Source organism: Lissotriton helveticus, chromosome 1_1 (genome assembly GCF_964261635.1).
Source record: "Lissotriton helveticus chromosome 1_1, aLisHel1.1, whole genome shotgun sequence".
NCBI lineage: Eukaryota > Metazoa > Chordata > Amphibia > Caudata > Salamandridae > Lissotriton > Lissotriton helveticus.
Window position 1 is genome coordinate 861,678,026 of NC_136057.1, and position 18,923 is coordinate 861,696,948.

General features: G+C 44.0%; 1 protein-coding gene across 10 annotated transcripts in view; it reads right to left on the reverse strand.

Annotated features, from left to right (window-relative positions):
* RPAP3 (RNA polymerase II associated protein 3) overlaps positions 1–18,923 on the reverse strand; it is a 286,980-nt gene that overhangs the window by 260,594 nt on the left and 7,463 nt on the right. For 3 of the 10 annotated variants that reach the window (XM_078675426.1, XM_078675467.1, XM_078675436.1), the window contains exon 2: positions 18,318–18,392. The exons of the other annotated variants lie outside the window; for them this stretch is intronic. The gene's annotated coding sequence lies outside the window, so the exon portion shown is untranslated. The remainder of the gene's footprint in view (positions 1–18,317; positions 18,393–18,923) is intronic. 10 annotated transcript variants of the gene reach the window in all.

The window sequence follows — 18,923 nt, forward strand, 5'->3', positions numbered from 1 at the left end:
CATCTGGACTGTTCCCATGAGGAGCGGGGTTAAGAATGTTTTGCATATGGCTGGGTCTGAACTGGGGTGGTGAAGTGAGCTAATGACCGATGACGGATTCAACCCAGATCTGTGACTGGGGTGAGTGTCTGAAAAGTTTCAGCACTCCGTCCATCATCTCCTTGAATTTGCTTTGTTTGTCCTCAATTGGCAGGGTATGCCCAGATGTGGCTGCTTTGCTCACTTTGCCACTTGATTCAAGCTAACCTGGCCGATGTGGGGTGTTACCCCGAAACTGGTCCCAGGATGCTAGTTTCTGGTCCAGGGAAGCCTGGCTTCGCAGTTCAGGGTAGACTGTCCCAAGAGGAGCTGGGTCAAGACAGATTTGTGTATGGCTAGGTCTGAACTGGGGTGGAGAAGTGAGCTAAAGAACAAGGATGGATTCAACCCAGGTCTGTGACTGGGGATGAGTGACTGAAAGGTTTCAGCGCTCTATCCATCATCTCCTTATATTTATTTTATCAATGACTCTTATTAATGCTCCAGCCCTCCAAAGCCTGCCTGCTTTCCTGAACCCAGGTAATTGTTGTCTTAAGTAAAGTGCATGGGGGTGCCGTAGGCCCCATTGCAGTGTGGAGTTCATACAGCTTTTTCCTCCACAGAGGGTGTTTTGGGGTTGATTGGATGCACTCTAAGGTCTCATAACTACCTGAATCTCTGAGTTTGCACCTCCCAGGCATAGCCCCTGTCATCTCTGTGTAATTTCCTAGCCCTTTATTCAGTGTGGTTCAAACTGTATATGCACAGACTGCTCCATGGCACTTTGTATTGCCTAGCTTCTAGTTTAACCTGTCACTCCGCAAGATTACAAACCTTTGCCTTTTTTGCCACTCCTCTCACAGCACTTCTAATCACTAAGAAAAAAGAGAAGGCTTCCTCTTTACTACCCTCCCTAAAGGGGAGGCTCACTAGATGATATATGTCCAACCTACTTTAAAATCTTTATCTGAAGTTGTAATAACTGGTTTTACCTTCAACCAACACCTATTTTCATCTGCCACGGTCCCTAGAGGGTGGGGGAAACAAAGTAATCTAACCCCTTTTAAAGAAGTCAAACTTCAAGAGTCAAGCTGCGAGACAAACGTAAATACGGTGAGGGGGACCAGCCGGGGAAAGCTATCGCAGACTTTGCCAGACTACCTCCAGAAACATTGCAGAAATTCAGGTCTCGGAGGGTGCGACATGTAGAAACCTGTCTAGCCAGTTATATAGTTTCATGGCATATTACAAAACCACATATACTACGCATAGGGAACAACCACTCAATCTCCCATCATATTTTGAAGATACTGCCCAGGCCTAGTTGGAAGATTCCAAGAGGGAGTTCTTAGGGGCATATCTAGAGGAGGAAGAAATTACGGCAGCAATCATGCAAATGAAATCCGTCCGGGTTCTGATGGACTGCATATCGAATTATATAAAACTTATTTGGCCCAACTTGTCCCGGTCTTATAAGCAATTTTCTACGAGGCAAAAGAGCAGGGACAGCTCCCAACTACGATGAGAGTGGCTATTACCACCTCATTCAAACCAGGTAAATCTTCAGACCATTGTGAATCCTACCGCCCACTCTCACTGATAAATTGCGATACAAAAATTCTTGCTAAGGTCTTATCAAACAGACTGTTAGTGAATAGACTAGTATTGCCGGATCAGTCCGGATTCACCCCAGGGCGAGCGACATCACATAACCTTAGGACTCTCTTTACTGTCATGCAAGATTTTGACCCAGATGGTGCCGCGGCGGCAGTGTTTCTTGACACCACCAAAGCATTTGATGCCGTCGAATGGGATTATCTCCTAGGGACCTTGAGATATATGGGAATGCCCCCAGAATTCCTTAGGTGGGTAGAGCTTTTGTACTGTCAGCCAACTGCCACAGTTCGCTTTAATGGGGTGCGCTCTCCCCCATTTGCCATCACTAGAGGTACACGCCAGGGCTGTCCTTTATCCCCCCTACCATTTGCCCTAGCCATAGAACCATTGGGTGCAAAAATAAGACAACACCATAAGGAACGTGCACGAGTATATCCGACAAGACAACTTTTAATCTTGCTATACGCGGATGACATTACACTTTACCTCAAGGACCTGCAGGATAACCTAAATTCGCTTCTACGAGAAATTACTACATTTGGCGAATACTCCCGCATAAATATTAATTAGACTAAATCAGTCCTTTTTCCGCTGACCGGCACAGTTATACCATACGCACTGGACTATCCCCGAACATGGTGTAGGAAGGAGGTCAAATACCTAGGGATTAAAGTCACCAGGGACAAAGATGAATTACTGCGCTCCAATTATGGTAAAACCCTGGAAGCTGTCACAGAGTCAGTCACTAGATGACAGTTATGCCACAGCCAGTCGGATTTCCCTGGTAACAATGACATTAGTGACCAAGTTTCTTTATCTATTCAGTAATATTCCCTATAATCCGGGGAAACCCCATTTTAAAGCACTGAAAACACGAACGATTTCTTTGGTGTGGAGAGGCAAACAGGCCAGACTTCGCTGGGAAATATTGACACAACCGTTCTCACAGGGAGGCTTAGAGTTACCACATTTTGAATGATATTATTACTGTACAAAAGCATACTACGCCATATATTTGTTGCTCCCACCCCCCTTCATGCTACACTTAGCGGTAGAAATGGTATACATGGCCCACCTTGTGGGCCTCATCTCCATCCACCCTAAGAAGACCGATCATGATCTGACTACTGTTGCAATTCTGCTTGGAGGAAGATTGCTACCAAGCTTGATAGACCAATGCTGTACTCTCCTAGATTGTCTTGATTTGTAACCCAGATGTATCTCCAGGTTGCCTACGAACAACAATGCAGATTACGGTTAGAAAAACTTCAGATGGAAACATGGGGGGGGGACAACATTATATATAAATAATTTCTGTCCAAGGAACAGTTCTTTGGTGAAACTATACCTAGAGCCATGGAACTGTTTATGTTTGTTAGGCTTAGACAAAGTGTTAAAGTGGCCACACTGACATTCCCACATGAACCCCCCAATCTCCCACAACTCCATGAGTTTATACAAGCTGAACCACCTCAACACGTTACGTCGCTAATCTATCACAGCACGCAAAAAGCAACTACATCCCGTATATTGACATCTCGTCTAGAGTGGGAGGCCGACCTTGATGTACAGTTGTAAGACAAACAGTGGGAGTTCTGTTGTAAGCAAACAGAGGCCATTACAGCTAATAGCAGGCTGCGACTGATCCATTATAAATTTCTACACCGACTATACTCGCCCCAGTCAAACTCCACAAATTAAAGCTTAGAGATAACGACAAATACTCTAGATGTTGTAAGGAGGGAGCTGGTTTTATTTATTTAGTCTGGGAATACCCTGCAATTTCTTAAGACTGGCAACAGATATTTGAGGGAATGGCACAGATGGTGGGTACAACACTTCAGTTATCCCTCAACACAGCCTTATTGGGGTACACAGACAAAGTTGATATCGTATATAAGAAATACCTGGCATTAGGATTCCTAATTGCTAAACCTAAAGTGGCTTGCAGGTGGGGTGGGCGCCGAGCCTCCAAATTTAAGGAATGGCTGCAAGACCTCACAATGCGGCAAGGGCAGTCGGTTAACTATGCAGAATTGCTCCTGTCCACTTCCAGGCCGAGAGAAAAATGTGACCCCCTGAAGACATATTTATTGTCTTTATCAGAAGATGCTGTAGATACCCCGGATGGCCATGATAACACTGAAATGTAATGGTGCAACTGACGACAGGTGTAAGTTACTCTTGATATAGACTAAACGGTATATGAGTCCCTATTACCATAATGATCAATGGCAAATGGAAAATAATGCAGGAGCTTTGTGAAGACAATGTGCCAGACGCTGATGGCTTTAGAAACTGCAAATTGCCAGGAGTAACCGCCATTTGGACTACTTGCTTTGTGTACTGGCCAGCTGCCTGTTGGGCTGCTGGAGTACTGACACTCTGCAGAAGTAACTTCATGTGCTGGCCTGCCTGCTACTCGCTTTATGCCCCAGTGTTCTTCAAGGAAATGCTGGCTCGCCACCTGTTCTCCGCAACCTCTGGGCCATAAAAGATTGCTCCCAAGCACCTTTGCCGTGGGACTCAATTCCTTGCGAGTGCTTTTCAAAAGAAGTCATGATTAAGCGCTACTTGTGCTCCAAATATGCGTGGAGTGGGCGCTGGTTATTGCTTCAGTCAACGCGTGGTCTTCGCTTTTATTTACTGCTTGTCGTTTGAAACAGAGCGTGGTGATCGCTTCATCGTTTCCACCATGTACCGCCAACCCAATTCTAGTCTCAGATCATGGGGCAAGTACCTGTTTTCAGAGCTGCTTCCTTCCTGTAAAGGACCCTCTACTGCTGCTAAATGAGGAGAACGGCCTCAGAGAAAGCCCCTCCAGTGCAGCTTCCCTGCCGCACCTGCGCTTGCCGGAGCAACCAGAAGGCCGGCAAATCAGTGCGCAGGGCCGAATGAGTCCAGCGGCACAGCTACAGAAAGAGGAAGCATCTAATAGCTAATCTTGTTCTCCTCAGGGAGCCGCCTCCCCCCCACCCCCTTTTTGCCAGGAGGTACTGCTCTCCTGCAGAGCGCGGTAGCAAGGGACCAAGATAGGTCTCCAGTGCTCCTGGTGGAGAGGGGGCCGGGATAGCTGCAACGCGCACTCGAAGGTAGCTGGATATATTTGTCTGAAAGACAGCGAGGGACCAGGCAAGATCTACTGCACACTCCTCACACTCGTGCCCATTACCCCGGAGTGAAAGTAACCATACAAGGCATGGTTCTGGCCCTAGCTTGAGGAAGGTTGGTGCTTTGGGGGGACTTGAGCTGTGAAGGCATTATGGGGCGAGACCTTGATAGAGGTCTCCGAGCATGACAGGGTACCACCACTAGGAACAAGCTCTATTCAGGAGAACTGTCAATTACCGTATCACGTCGAGTAGGTGTGTAGATGCTCCTGAGCCCTATTCTTTGCTTGCTAATGCACTTTTTTCAGTCTGGCCCATAGAGTTTTCCACAACCCTGTTAGGAGTGCAAGTGTTCCTTTGCCTATGTTTACCTACTGTGATTGATGTTCTTTTCTGTTGCATTACATGGCCTAAGTATTTACTGATACATGTTGTTTTTGCTTTGCATTGTCCAGGATAACGTGGTACTATCTGACTAATTGCACTGGATGCATAGTATTTATGATTCATGTCATTTTGGTCAGGTTTTATGTACAAAACACTATATAAATGTTTATATAATCCTGAGTGGAGTTAAATTTGTGGTGTATTCCTTGTGTTGCTGTGTGAGTCTGTCGCACAAATGCTTTACACATTGCATCTTTTGATATGCCTGCCTGCTCTGTGCCAAGCTACCAGAGGGTGAGCAGAGGTTATCTTTGGTGTGTAACTGACTTGCCCTGACTAGACTGATGGGTTTTGCCAGGCTTAGGTGCATACCCTAGCCAACCAGAAACCACATTTCTTTCAGTATTTTACACAATGGAGCAGCATCAAAAAGAAATTGAACCACATCATACATTAAACAGAATCCTGGGCAATCGGACAGCACCAGATAAAAAAACAAGCCACATTAAAACAAGTAAATACATCAGGTAGTAAAATTAAATAAAACAAGGCAAGTCTAACTTGATCAAAGTGCTTATGAACTAATAAAAGGTACAATAAAAGTTTATGACTTTTTTAAAAATAAAAAGTCCAAACCATTCCAAATTGCAAAGTGTCCTGAGCAGAAACATTATGGAAGATACATGGTAAAAAAACAGATTCAAATGAAATAGAGACATCAAGCAAATGGTGAATCACATTTCAATTAAAGCTAGTCAAAAGGAAACAGTGATGTTCAGACACATCATAATTTAGGTACGGTTTGAATAAAAGAGTTGTCTGAAGTAAATGACAAGCTTGGACAGTTGTTTTTCTTTTTGGCAGATAGGGTTCTCTCATTTTCTATTAGAAGCTTAAAAGCCAACTTAGTCCACGCAATGTACTCTATGGGTATAGATACAGGATTATGAAACAGTTTGGGACAGCTCATCTTAAAAAAACTATCCTTTACATAGCTTAGCCAAGTTAAACTGGTCTCTCAGAACAGGGCCAAACAATCCTTTATAACTAAGCGGTTACAGCTTTTGGAAGGACGTATTTTAGCCCAAGTGTTTCATGGATGTAATTGAGGATGAGCTCTGAGTGAGACATAAAAGTCTTCTTAAAAACGTATTCTCTAATACAGTTAATGAAATGGAGTTAGCAAACCCCCATACATCACTGCCCCATGCAGCAATAGAACGCACTTCACTTTATAAATTGCAAGCATTTCCCTGAAAGATTTTTGACCTAACCTAGTCCAAAAATTCAATACAGAGATGATGTTCCTAGTGAGCATATGACCTCTAGCAGAAAACAAAGGAGAATAGGTCATAGAGGAGTCAAATGAGACTCCTAGTGTAGAAGATATTTTATCTGTCTCACTGGTGCAGGGCCACCCTTTGTCTATGGGTTCACAAAATGAGGATCAACACTGGAGTGGAACAGAACACAAGTTTAATACATCTCATGAGAAGAATCCCATCTTTCAGGCACTGCAATTGCCCAAGGGAGGGGGCTAACAAGTACAAGTTCAAACATGGCATTTATTTTGGTGCCTCGTGAAACACATTGAAACCACTTTGCCATTGTTACATAATGCTTACACAACCCCTTTTTATAATGCTTACATGCTGAACTGTGGAATCCTAAAAAACCCTACCCACGTCATCTTTGTAAATAGGCAAGAGAGGTTACAGGCATTGTGGGCCCACAGATAAAGCATCTGTTCACTTAGGCCCTGCCTGTGACACGCAAGCCTCATCAATACAACCAGCTTTCAGTGAACACGTAACTTCTGATTTTGCAAAAAGAGGCCCCACAGAAACACAAAATGGGGGCTGGTAGACAAAATGGAAGAGGTGTAGAGGCTAACTTAACAGAATACATTTTTTACCGTTCAACAATAGATAGGGGAATTTAGTGACTCGACTAATGGTATTTATTACCTTTAATTTGATATGTTCTAGTCTTAGTAGACCAGGAGAGAAACAGCAAAACAGGTCATTTAGTAAAATAAGGCTTAAGTCGAGGCTATCCGTAAAGGCCACAAAGGAATTACGCAGGCGATGTAGTCCAAGTGCGGATCCAGAGAACAGAACAAAATACTATTGCATTGCGCCTTGATCTCTAACATATGTGTATGAGTTAAGTGAGTCTATAATTAGTAGTGTTGTCCACTCATATTACTTTCATTATTGAGATTTTCACGGTTTCCGTGTATTTAATGAATTGCTGTTCCAGCCCCACTAGCTTGTACAATCAGCTTGAAAGTACTCTGAGCTTGCTGTTCAACCTTCCATTTCACTCCTGTAACACAATATATCTGACATCTGTAAGGAAAAGGTTGACAGAGTATGTCATTTACAGTGCAAAACCACTTACAAAATGGTCTCAACCTCTCTTTAAGTCTTCATCGAAGAGTGTTGGTAATGTTAAGGGATTTGTTTCCATAAGTAGTCTTGAAGTTAGGCTGGAGTTAATGCCATGAATAATAATGAATGGATGCATGGGACTGTAGCAAAGGCACTGGCAAATTGGGGAGAACTTCACACTTTAGCTTTGATTAATCATTTGGATCAAGTGTACCAGATAAATAATAAGGATTAACTGAAAAGCTGTAGGTCACATACTAATAAAAATAGTAAGTTTACAGATTTACTTTTAAGTAACCTATCACAAAATAAATTTCAGTGGAGAAACAATTTTTATGATTGCATGGTTTTAGAAACAAGAGGCCTTTACAAACCATACCCATACTTCAGTGCTTATGGGAATGCTTACAAAGGATTTGTTTAAAGAATCTTTTACAATTCTTTTTTTTTTTAAAGATGAAAAACAATATTATTGATTTGTGTGCTTAATGTATATTGTAGAGTGCAAAAGCATCAATCTGTTGAGATTATTTACGATGCTTGCTGTTTCTTTTTACCAGTTTCTGTTGATCAGCATTTTTCAGTGTCTATTTCTTTCATTGTTTCCCGGTGTTTTACCAACATAATTTGCACATATCAAGTTGTTTACAGAACATTATTTAAGTTTCTTGTGATCAAATTATTCACAGCTTTATTTAGAATCTCTCATTGATCCACAATGTACCTATTCGCAGTTCCAGACAGTCTGGCCCTGTCCCTTATCTGACCACGGCGACATTAGAGATCACACTCCTTGACACTCAGTCTATCCGTTTCCAGCGCCAAGATGCTCCATTGGAGGGAAAGCCAGCATTTAACAAATTACATCATTCATTCATTCATATAAGCCAACACATGTTTTGCGAGGGACCAAGCTTCTTCAGGGTAATCGTTCTCTTTAAATAAACAATTCAGCTGTTACAAAATTTAAAGTAAGACAATAGAAACCAAACAAATAATCAAAGCTTGAGTTTTCTTGACTTGTAAACATGTATTTATTCCCATTTATGACTTTTCCGTATGGAGTAAAAAATAGATAAAGCAATTTTTAAAATACTTCCCATAAGCACTTAGGAGAATCCCAGTAGCAATACATTGCCAAGTAGGATTTATTCTAAACGATCCTCGAAGTGTGCCTTATATGGCATACTTATGCCTAGGCATATACAGATGGCCTCTAAACTTATCACTGATGTACTTCAGCTCATGTATAACATTCTCATAGCATGATCCATGATGGTGACTTAGCCATTTTATAAGACACTATTCTTAGCACTCTGCAGACTGCCACAATTTCTCTGGAGTATAACCCTGGATATCCATAGGCAATCAAGACAACTGTTGAGTATTAACAGTAATTTCCTACAACTCTGTACAAGGCCCTTTGTCTGCTGGCCTAAAACCAGTAGTGTCTTGTAAATTTGTTTAATTATGTTCTGTACACGACTGCAGCATTATCCTCGTTTACCATGTTAAGCAGGAAAATAAAGAAGGGGCAGTGTGTGCAAGTGACCATGAAAATAGAAGAAAAGATAAGGGATAATGTGCCGTGGGGAGAGCTGCTGCGCTGACAATATAGGCAGGTTTAAAATGCAAGTATGCAGTGTATTCCTTGAAGAAGGCTTTCCATAACTGGTCTCATTATTTACCCAATTCTGATGGTTAGGTGGGTCCACTTGTATTCTCAAGGCCTACAATGATATTGTAACACATACAAATAATGTTATTTCAATCTTCAAGTATGCATTCTCAAAAATCATCCACAATATTCCTAAAAATCCTGCATGAAGACTAACTTGACTTAATACTTTAATTCTCGGCTCCCCTTTTAAGGTCGAGCCTAGCGTTGCAGCGCATGCGCTGTCGCTTTACCAGGCGTGCAGTATTCAGTAGTGTGGAAGCTGCGCCCACTCTCCACCCATCTTTTTCATTGGCGTGTGTCTTAAATGCTGCCTTCCTATTGGTTGTAGGCTTGTTAGTCCCGCCTTATGACGACCATGTCGTCATTTGTGTCCTTCCATGACCCCTTCGCTGCACAGACTACTTTCTTCCCATGCCCCCCTCCTCCCGCAGCCTGATGCCTTCTCGCCGCCGCCACTGACCCCCCGCTTTGTGCCTTGTCGCATGAACGCACACTGTTTGCAATGCAATAGGTCTCGCATAAATGTGAGTCCAATTGCATTGCCAATGCTGGTTTCCCTTGCCTTAACATAGGCCTGGCTTAGCCAACAGCGCTTTACATGCTGAGACTTTTAGTTACAGTTTCCTTTTAGAAATATGGGCCTACAAGTCTCATCCTGTACATTGCTCCTTGTTAAACAGGCTAGACTAAACTGTGCGCAGTTTCGAGCCATTTCTTTAAGCATGCATTGTTTATTCTGCTGAACGGCATCAGTGGTTCCCTCTTGCCCTAGACTCCTCCCTGTGTTACTATGTATACCCTCCCCTCGCTCAACCCCATTATAAGCATGGACGTGCAGGGACTGCATGCTGTAGCCAGTTTCTTAAAGGAAGCGTGCGGGGTGTGTGCACAGCTCTCTGTAACGTTCATTTTATTCCGATTTCTGACATGGTCTCCGCTGAAGTTCCAAAGCGACGAATAGCTGTTGTACGAGAAGGCTTGGTAAGACTGAAGTCTGAATGTTTAACTGTAGTCTGCATTTTTGTTTATCTAGGTGTAATCTGCTAAAGCCTGACCAAGTATCTTTTAATTGTTTTGTGCATTCAGCCTGTTGATTTTCAGTGAGTATTTGTTTAATGCTCAGAAAATACAGGCGGGATCATTCAGTTTCAGAATAATGTCTGCACTTTGTTCTTTATGGGTAAACACTACCTTGTTTTTATTGTTCTGCACACTTTGTAATTGGAAAGAGTTGTCACTGTTGGAACATTATGGCCGCCTTTAGTCCCACGGTTTACAGTCTGACACTCGGTGCCAAGGCGCTTGAAATAATGTAATCGAAGACAGTGTACCATGCGTAAATCAGTGACTACCCACGAGTGGGCACGAGCAACATAATTGAGCTTTACCATTAATTTTAATGTCTTTCTTCTGCAACCCTACTCTTCTTCTATTTGTATAACACTCTTGTACCTGCTTTTTCATCCCAGCTTTCTTTCTATTGACCTATTTCCATATATTTTTCTCTGTTAAATCACTTTTCTGTCTTGCTTGCTTTTCCTTTGGATCAAAGTCTGATACAGTGGGGCTGGAAGTAGGGGGCAGAAATGCTGCAGCACACCCAGATATCCTTGATAAAGTGCAGATGGAGAATTAAAAATATAGGGAACATGTTTTATTGGTCTTGGGACATTTACTGTGCCCTCCAGAACAAACGTTCACATGGCATGCCACACTGTGTGTCAAAGTGCTGCTAATTCTTTTTATATGCAGAAGAAATGTGTTTACTGTTGCTTTCTCTGATTGCAAATGTACATTATTTTGTAGTTTTATTTAGTTACACTTATGCTGAGGTAGAGATGAAAACAGATAGGTATATGTACAAGGAAATGGCGCAGTGCGTCGCTGCGGTAAATTTTGCAGAGCCACGCAGGGCCATTTCCAAAACGCAAGGATGAGCCGTATTTACAAGATTACAGCGCTCCTGTGTTTTCCCTAGCGCTGGCGCAAAAAATAGATGCCTAGCGACAACAGAGACACCCTTACTCCATAGTGCATGGGTGCCTGCATTGCAGGGATATTTGTTTATGTTCAACAAGTTGTCCTTTCCTGCACATCAACAATCAATATTGGTCATTTGTTTTTCTATGTGTGCTGCGCAATGCAGCACACATAGAAAAGCAAAAACTAGGAGAGATAAAAGAATTTGCGCCAATCCAATGCCTGTTTTTGGCGCTGCCTCAGACTTACTGATCCATGTAAATATAGGGCAGCGTCAAAAAGCAATGGGTGTTGCGGTGGAAGGCCCACAGCAGCACCCAATGCACCCCCATTTCACGTAGATACCTGCGTGAAAAAGTACCATAATTACAAAGCGGCGCTAAGCAACAACAAGCATTTGCAATGCAATAGGTCTTGCATATGCGAAAGTTTAAGCTATTACAATGCCTTTTATTTATCTGTTTTAAAAACCAACACATAAATAAATGGCATTGTCATTTACAATGCCGATAGCTCAAACTCTCGCAAATGTGAGACCTATTGCATTGCAATTGCTTGTTCTTTTCAGTGACTCTCTCCTTCCTTTCCATTCTCTGCATACGTCCTCTGTCCAAGCACAGCCTGCTCTAAGTCACATGCACTTTGCCTTAATCTCTATTTTTGTATCCCTGCAAACTGCCCACATCCCATTTCAATGATCACAACTCCTCCTTCGAAAGGCACATCCCTGCAATTTAGCCTACCATATTGAAACTGATGTAAATACATGGCATGGGTTCTTTAAGGACACAAGACTTATCCCAATGATCGAGAAAAAAAAACACTAACCGTGGGTTCCTGAGCAGTGTGCTGCCCAGTTTAGAGTGCTATAATACTTCATCAAGGGTAGTAAGTGCTATATAAATGTAGTTACAATACAATTTCCAACCCTGGTGTATCAAACTAATAGTAATTCTATCACAGTTCGCAGGTGGTTAGTTGATTGTAGTTCATACAGACTACATATTAATTTACACTGCTTGACACTTTCTCATAAGACAAAACTGTTTTGTGTCTTGTTCCTCACCCAGTACTGTACCAGTCCGAAGCATCAAACCACCCATCACCAATTGAATATGCATGGAATAACTGAAGAGATCTGCCACATGCTGTTAACCAACGGAGGACTTTAATTAACTCCACTACTGCACATCCTAATTATCTATAAACTGTTAGAAATTGGGTTTCTGGTTGGCAGAGGAATGCATCCTGTCCAAGCAGGAACCACAATCCTAGTCAGGGTAAGTCAGTAATACACTTTAAATTAACCTATTCTCACCCTCTGGTAGCTTGGCACAGAGCTGTCAGGCTTAACTTAAGAAGCACAGTGTAAACAATAGCTTACATTTTTATGAATAAAACAAGACCAACATGACAAAAATCCAATAGGAAGAAGTCAAGATATGAATTTTTAAAGAATAAACAGTTTTGCAGTGCTTAGAAACAAATAGCGCCAACCAGAGCTATATGGTCCCGCTTGACCGGGCCAAATCCAAACGTTCAGGCCGATCTCGATGAAGCGTGGTTCAGATACAGAGACCAGCCTTAGCCCATTGAACAGTACCTTGCATGCGTCGACATCAAGGTGATGCAGGGAGAAAAGGAGGCGATGCGTTGATCTCGAAGATGAAGGTTATTCGTCGGTTCCGTGCTGCGCACCATTGAAGATGCGTAGAGAGTGAAAATGCGAAGAACAACGGGGCGATGCATCATTGATCAGCTGGGATGTACGCAATGCAAGCAGCACAAAGCGATTCGCCAGCACAGAGCAGCACAAAGTCGGAGATGCGTCGGAAACAGGAGACGATGAGTTGCACAGTCGGCGATACGGAGTCCTCGGTCCGTGCAGCAGCATCGAAGCATCAGAATTGAGGGAAACGTGCCGGTTCTGTTCGGCAAAACGTCGTTGATGCGCAGGTTTTTAAAGATGCAGCACTTAAAACTCACTTCCAAGGGCCCAGGTCTGGATTTGCACTACTTGGCAGAGCAGGACTCACAGCAGATGGAGTCCAGGTGTAGGTTGAAGAAAGAAGTCTTAGATATTCCTGAGGCTTCAGAAAACAGGAGGCAAGTGAATAAGGCCTTAGAGATACTTAGGTTCTAGGACGAAGAGATGCAGATCCACTCCTTCTCACTCCCAGGCAAAAGGGCAGCAGGCCAACACAGCAAGGCAGTTCAGAAAAGTGACAGTCCCACGAGCAGCTGAGCAGTCCTTCTTCCTGGTAGAATGTCCTCGGTTCCAGAAGTGTTCTGTTTTGGTGGTGTCAGTGGTCCAGTACTTATACCCAGCTAGGACATTGAAGTGGGAAAACTTCAAAGTGATGTGTCTGGGTGCACAAGTCCCTTTTCTTCCTGAACGGTCTCCAGACTCACTACGGGGAGGGGGCGGGAATGCAGCCCTTTGTGTGAGGACAGGACATTGCCTTTTCAGGTGTAAATGTCAGCTCTTCCCCAGCATCCTACCCAGGATGGCCCATCAGGATGCAAAGGACCACTGAGTCACACCTACCCTTCCTTTGTGTGTGGCTGTCTAGAGGGAATGCACAAAGCCAGCTGACACCCATCACTAACGTGTATTCCAGGGACAGGCAGAAGGAACCAAATGGTTACAGTAAGAAAATGCTAACTTACTAAATTGGCATTTTCAGAATTGCAATTTAAATTCTAACTTCACCATCAGTTTTTATTTTAAATTGTGTCTCCAGACACAGAAGATTTAGGGGTACCATCTCTTTCCAATGTGAAATTACACTTATGTAATAAGGCAATCCTAATGTTAGCCTATGAGACAGGAGGTCCTTGCAGTAGTTAAAAACATATTTAAGAGTATTTTGACTATCATGACACGTAAACCTTAAGAGGACATGTTCTACTTTTTAAATACTGTTAATCAACAAGGTCCACCACACGTAGGGTCAGTGTGTATCCTGTTGTTAATGGAATACACAAAATGTGTTAAAATACCCCTCACACACCAAAAGGGCCCTTGGTGTCCTGCTTCATCATCGGGGTCTTCCCGCCCGGCTGCCGGACGGGGCAGTGCTACGACGAGCGACTACGCTGGAGCACCTTTTTAGATAAAAGTGCTATGTGAGTGAAATGGAGTGAGTGTCAGTTGGGTCAGGGGTGATACAAATAAGTGGTGTTAAAAAATACCTGGCCTGGTGATAGAAAAAACTATTTAATAAACACTGGCTGGTATTGTTAAAAAAAAGTGATTCGGAAAGACATTAGTGAGTGACAGGGGGATCTGACCCCGGTCGCGACGAAGGGGCATGGTGCCCCGAAACATGTTGACCCGCACAGGAAAGGAAGCCCATTAATCTGCTTGTTCTTTCCGAATCTCTCAATCTCGCTGCCTTCGATATCCCCTTGTGTCTGGTCCGACCACTCCCTGATTACCTTTTCCATTCCCCTGGGGAAGATCAATACCCCTCCTCTCCCCAAAAATACCTTTGCTCGCAACTGGAATAGGGTGGATCTTACCGCCCTAGGCCAATCCCTAGCCTCTTCCGCCCCCACCCTGGCAGAAATGCCCCTTAACAGGCAGGTAACCACTATTGATAACTGGCTCTTAGAGGCTTGCAATCTAGTTGCACCTCTCAGACGGGTTGGAACGCGCCGCCCTCATGACGCCAACCGTTGGTTTTCCGACACCCTGAAAACCCAAAAACTGGCACTCCGGCAGGCTGAGCGCCATTGGCGCCGCAGTTACTGCTCGGATCTCAAGACTCATTACCTGACTCTCCTTCGGGACTACAAAAAGGCCATACTCACAGCCAAGTTAGAACACTTCTCTCAGAAAATCCATCGGGCAGCCAATAAACCCAAGGAGATCTTCACAATTGTGAATGAGCTTGCTGCTTCCGACAGAGTTGTGCCCAGACCCATCCCCTCCCAATCCCTCTGCAACACTCTTAATGACTTCTTTATTGAGAAGATCACCACCATAAAGCAGAACATCCCCCTGGCACCTCCCTCCTTCTTTTGCCCTCCCTTAACCCCACCTGCTTCCTCCTTTGACCAGTTTCCCGCAATCTAAGAAGAGGCCTTCTGCTCCCTACTGGGAAAGGTCAAAACAGGCTCCCCTGCTGATGCCTGCCCGGCTCACATCCTAAGGGAATTCTTTTCCCACTGTCCAGCCCCCCCTCTGACCCTGCTCAACGCCTCCATCTCCCTAGGCACCGTACCTGATGCGTTCAAATCAGCTACGGTTATTCCCATCATAAAGAAACCCGGCGCCGACCCCACCATCCCCTCTAACTTTAGACCCATTTCACTCCTTCCACTCCTAGGTAAGATCTTGGAGAGTCACATCACCTCCTCACTTTCCAACTACATTGAGACGCATCACCTTCTAGCAGAACACCAGGCCGGCTTTAGGCCGGCTCACTCCACGGAATCTGTTATTCTTTCGGTAGTCGATGAGCTCAGACGGAGCGCCGACACCAACTCCCCCCAGGCCCTAGTCCTCCTAGATCTCTCCGCTGCCTTTGACACGGTCAACCACTCCATCCTTCTCGACCGTGTCGGGGGCGCCGGCATTGGGGGATCGGCTCTGGCCTGGCTCACCTCTTTCTTGGTAGACCGCTCTCAGGCTGTCCGTCTGGAGGGCTTTATGGCCCCTACTCGCTTGGTCTCCTGTGGAGTCCCCCAGGGCTCCTCACTCTCCCCCCTCCTGTTTAACCTTTACATACACCCGCTTATTGTTGCTTTACAGGACTTGGAGGTCACGGCGTTCAATTACGCCGATGACCTCCAACTTATTTTCAATCTCACCCCCTCTTCTGATTCTATTTCCACGGTCCACTCCATTCTTACCTTCATCTACAACTGGATGAACCTCAACCAACTAAAACTGAACCCCGATAAAATGGAGCTTGTTCTTATCGGTGGTCCCTCTAATCCTTGGTCTTCTGCTTTCTGGCCCCCTATCTTTGGATCGCCCCCGTCTCCCTCTGCCTCTGTAAAAACCCTAGGCATTAAAGTCAGCCAAGATCTCTCTCTGCGACCTCAAATCAGCTCGGGGGTCTCCTCTTGTTTTCTGTCCCCGAGAACCATCCGCAAAGTCTCACGCTACTTCTCAGCCGAAGCCCTCAAAATCATCACACTGGCAATGATTCTATCTCGCCTAGATTACGGCAATGCCCTCTATGTGGGCATCCCTGCCTATGAGTGCCGGCGCCTACAGCTCATCCAGAATCAAGCGGCGCGCCTCATCTACAGGCTCCCCAAATCCAGCCACACCACCCCCCTGCTCAAGACCCTCCATTGGCTCCCCATCAGGGAACGCTCACTTTTCAAGATGGGCTGCCTGACTTTCATGTCCCTAGCCGGCACTGCCCCTGAATTCATCAGATCTAAAATCACTGCCTATACTCTAACCAGAAATCTCCGTTCCTCCATCCAGTCCCTTAACCAGGTCCTCCGCTTCTGCAAAAAGAAATCGGGTGGCTCCAGGTTCTCGACACTCGCTCCACTCTTCTGGAATGTCCTTCCTTTAGCTATAAGATCTACTCCTTCTTACCTTGACTTTCGGGCTGCTCTGAAAACCCATCTCTTTTCCTCTGCCTACTCCTCTTAACTCTTACTCCTCTAACACCCCTCCTCCCTTTCCTTCAGTTTCAGGTTCCTTCTACAGCGCCAAGAAACCGCCTGGTAGTAGAGCGCTTTACAAAACCCTTCAACTTCAACTTCAAGATAGCTCAGTATGGACAACCCAGTGAAGTAACCAGCTCGGTGAAGTATTTGTAGGAATGAGGACTATGGCCAGTGGTTAAGTGGTTAAGTGCAGTTTATTGGTAGTGCATGAGAGCAAGCAGGATGTTACAGCTCGGAATCTCTCCACCAACTGTCCCACCCATAGTTCCTAAATGGAACTCTAAATATGTCATCCCAACAAAGTGTATCCATGGGATACCCAACATACATCTCCCCTTTACGTAATGAAAAAACAATTACAAGGACCATTAACCAAAAAGCCAACTTATTTCTAAAAGAATAACATAATAATTGGATAATACCAATAACACATAGTCAAGTATAACATTGCACATTTAATACCACTCTCACACTGCTGCCCTGGTAATTCATTTCATAAATGTAGTACGGGTCAATATTAACCTTCCACAAAATCCTTTCACTTTACAGTAAGTGCTACAGTTCTACCTGAACTGGTAGTCGTTGCCCCTCTGAATTGTATACAAGGAACCACAATGTGCTGAGAACTTTGTACCTTCACATCCACCTCACTGGTAGATGCATATACTTTTTCAGATCAGCTTCCCGTACCCACATTCAACGGTAGATTAGATGATTGAGTAGGAGATGCTGAAGGGGAATTCTCCCCATCTCCTTCTTCCCTCAACCATTGTCTCATCCAGTCTGAATCCCTACACTTAGAGGACACATTTTTGTTGCACTTTAAGAGTTTTCCGAAATGCCAACCCTTCTCATCAATTAAATTGGCTAAACAAGAATACACTTTAATAACTCTATATGGTGGTGAAAAATGACTGTATCCCTTCTTTATTCACTTGTCCAATTTTACAATCAACCCTCCGACATAGAGACTTTCTTGACACAATGTTTTTTATCATAGTACTTCTTATAGGTCAGGCTTGCCTCCTCTAGGTTGTTTCTAACTACTTCAGGGGACAATTTGCTCTGATAATCCTGAGACATCCATAGTGAATTATGTTTTGTAAAAGGTTGCCTTCTCTGTCACTGTGAGAGTGATTATGTACACCCACAGCAGTTTGTCTAATTCTAAATCCAATTCTTACCAGCATTGATGGCTGCCTAGATACTGCCCATGATTACTCTGTTGAACCTTTCTAAGGCGCCATTACTGGCAGGTTGATAAACAGGTGTCTTCTTCTCTTTGACCCTATTCCTCATTAAGAAATGCTTACATTTTTTGGCAGTAAATTGTGGACCATTATCACTTAGGAGTGTCATAGGAATTCCTTCTCTCACTAACGTTTATTTCAAGGAAGGAAATTATACATGTAGCATCTAGTCACTAAAACACCTCCAACTCTGGCCACCTAGAGTACTTGTCAAACAATACCATTATATACTTAAGCTTACCTTTACAGTCCAAAATAGGTCCCAAGATATCAATAGACAATACTTCCCATGCACAGGAGGTTATTCCACTCACACCTAGGGGTAGTTTAAAAACAGCATGAGTCTCATCAGCATTGGCGCACTGTGCACAAATCCTTAAAAAATTCTCCATATCCGAGTCTATACCAGGCCACTATTAGGATCGTTTTTCCTGCTGTTTGGACTTAACTATCCAAAGGTGCGCCTCATGTGTCAGCTCAAGAATTTTATTATAATAGGCTTCTGAAGGAACAACCTTACCCCTCCCGGAAGAGAAATTCAGGGTCTGAGACAGACAGTTCTTCCCTCTGATGCCATAATTTCTATCATTCCTCCATCAATTTGCTTTTACTCGGCCACCCCTAGAAGACATAGTCCTTGATTTTCTCTAGAATTTTATCCTGTGCATACCCTGGCAGGGTTCACAAAATCCACTTGCCCACTCACATTTGCGAGTCATATTCAATAAGGACAAGCTATTTTTAGGTCCTACTCGCCCTTTTATGGCGAGTAGGAAGACAAACTGACACTTGATCTCAGCTCTGAAAGCAGAGCAAATATGACAAGAAAGCAAGATTTAAAGGCATC